Source organism: Arachis ipaensis, chromosome B10, assembly GCF_000816755.2.
Source record: "Arachis ipaensis cultivar K30076 chromosome B10, Araip1.1, whole genome shotgun sequence".
Taxonomy (NCBI): domain Eukaryota; kingdom Viridiplantae; phylum Streptophyta; class Magnoliopsida; order Fabales; family Fabaceae; genus Arachis; species Arachis ipaensis.
Window position 1 is genome coordinate 19,206,967 of NC_029794.2, and position 2,996 is coordinate 19,209,962.

Sequence of the window (2,996 nt, forward strand, 5' to 3'; positions counted from 1 at the left end):
TTAAGGTCCTACTCACATGCATAGACACCAACAAACACAAAACAAATTAACAACACCATAAAAAGAAAAAGTTTTGGGGTTGACATTTTTATTAAAAGTTAACCAAGTATTTAATCATAAAAAAATATATATATAATTTTATACTATTGAATATAATTTCATATCATTAAAAGTATTAATAATGGCTAATTAATAACTATTATTTTTGTGGAGGTTGGTTACTGTATAATTCGTCTGTCAATAAATATCTGTAAGTTTTTCGTCGAAATGAGTTATACGATGACATACAATGAGAGAATAAAAAGGTGGATACCTACAAAAGATACTCCGACACTCAAGTCAGTAAGGGAATAATAAGCTTTGCAAATTGCAATAATTTGAACAATCTTCTTATTCTTTTCTTTATATCTGAAATGAAGAATAACGATTATGTCTTCAAATAATAATACTTTAAACGGAGAGTTTTTTTTTTTTTGAATGAAAGCTCGACACAACAGGTGGAGTATAGGGACCAACAGCATAGAAAAACTAATAACTAAAAACTAAATTAAATAGACCGAACAAAAGAAGCTGTAGATATCCTTTTGTTATCTCCGATATTGCCATCAACAACAGAAAGGATCAATTCCTAACCACTCCTTGTAGCTCAACGCAGACATGTTGATAATCTACTCAACTCCTTTTCAACGAAGAGTAATAACATATCTTAGCGTTTAATCCTTATTTGAGTGAGTGTTGTTGACAGCCGATCTATGATATTAGTAGCCGAATTATTATAACATATAATCGATGTATAACGATTATATTAACTATAAATCACAAAATGTGCTAGTTTTCTAACCCTGCTGGCAAGAAAAAAAAATCTCATTCCATATATGCTTCAATGTACAATTAGGAATTTTGAATTTTGATTTTAAACCACATTATATAATTCACATGCATTAAATCCATCAAATTAAAGATGAAAAAAAAAAGTCGTCTCATTCATGAGTGTAATAGAACACGCACGCGTACCACTTTGCTTTTTCTCTTTCCTGTTCGGAGATATAAGCGTATGGTGTGAAATCAAAAACGGACAAAAAGTGATGGGGAGCGAAATCAATGGCTACTGCTTCTCTTTCTTTTTTTTTTTGGTTTTATTTTTGAAACCAACATTGTTTTGCAGTACAAAATTTTCAAATACCTTAATCATTTGTTCAACTGGGATTATAGGGAACTTTTATATACATTAAAATTTTTTTCTAAAAGATTATAAGTTTAATTTGAAAAAAATTGATTCCCTAATTGGACCAAACTTGGGTGTACTTGGTTTGAATCGATTATTACTATACGTACATATGCTTAGAATGTCTAAAATCCAAAAGGAAAATCTAAGAGAAAAAAATTCTCTAAGATATATATTTTTTTGTCGTGAATGAACAAGATTCAAAGTTTTTGTCCATTTTAAATTAGTGTTTGTTTTATATATATATATTCTTTTGTGGGTGTGGGGTGGGGGAGGTTAAATGTAAGTTACTTCCTTGAAATAGCTATATATGTTCATTTAACAACTAGTCTTTTATCCATGTGTGTTTGCAATTAGTTAGTTAGGTTTTTCATCCATGAAATAAGAGTATTTATAAAGTGATGCCACTTACAAATAAGAGTTTGTTTACAAGTGACACTTACAAAGAAAAAAGTTACCTATGTTGAACTAAAGCCTTGGATAGTAAATACAAATTTCAATTACAAAGAATTTTAAACATTAAAATCATTCTTAGATATGAATTTTTTTGAGATTCTAAATTTACGTAATAAGTGTTGTAACATTGTAAAATATATTTTTCTTTTCTTTGAAAAACTTTGAACCTATTTCTATTTATTAAATTAAAGGTTCTTTTAAAAATTACAACCATCCATTAATGTACTTTTCAAAATCTCCAAGATTCAATAACTATATAAGATACACAAACCTTCTACGAAAGAAACATACAACAAAAAAAAATATAATACTATCAAGGAATTATTAGAACTTAAAACATAGAAAAAAATTATAAGATGAGATAGAGAAAATAAAACCGAAATCAAAAGGAAAAAGAGGGGTGAAGAAGAGAACGGAAGGGGGGCACATGACTATCTTAAAGAGGAAGATGGTGGTGCTAATCACGGTTCTAAAAAAAAGATTTATATGTTTTCTTTTAAGGAAAAAAAAAAAGCGTATTTACTCAAAAAATTCTGTATTTTTGCAATTAGTAGTTTAGCTATCAGTCTTTTCTCAATTATAATAAGTATTATTTAATTATTTATTATAAAATTCTGTTTTTCAGTTTTATCTTCTGTTTTTTTTATAAAATTATAAAAATAAAAAATACTAAAAATAAAAATACAAATTAAATGCACCGTTAGTCTTTTCTGATTTTTAACAAGTATTATTGAATTACTTACTAATAACCATTAAACTTGACCAAATAACATTGCTTTCCTTCATATATTTTCTTGAATTCTTTCTCAAATTCTTCTAGCTAGACAGGTTAGAGCTCTTGGATAATTGTTGATTGACTATTTACCATTTTGTTTTTTAAAATAATTAAATTAACGGCAGAATAAATGTAAAGATAATCATATCATATCATCTTGAACATGAGAGGATTCGCATCTACTATAATATAGTCTGCATTTTTTTAAAAAAAAGATAAATATTTCATTTATTTATTAATATATGGTTAAATATACATAATGATATACTTGAAAAAGACAATTAAATATTATTAGTGAGGAATGCTTTGTTGATTTAAATTATTCCGTAACCAAATTAATAAATAGTAGTTAAAATAATTGAAATCCTACTTGAGATTAAAAATAATAATAGAAAAGAGAATGCAATCTTACCACATATATAACCTTCATTTTTCATATTAAAATCTAAATTCTTTTTTAGAATCGTAGTGATGTTGAAGAAAGAAATTGATTGATATTTGATAGCCATAATGTAGAATCAGGCATAACCGTAGAGAACA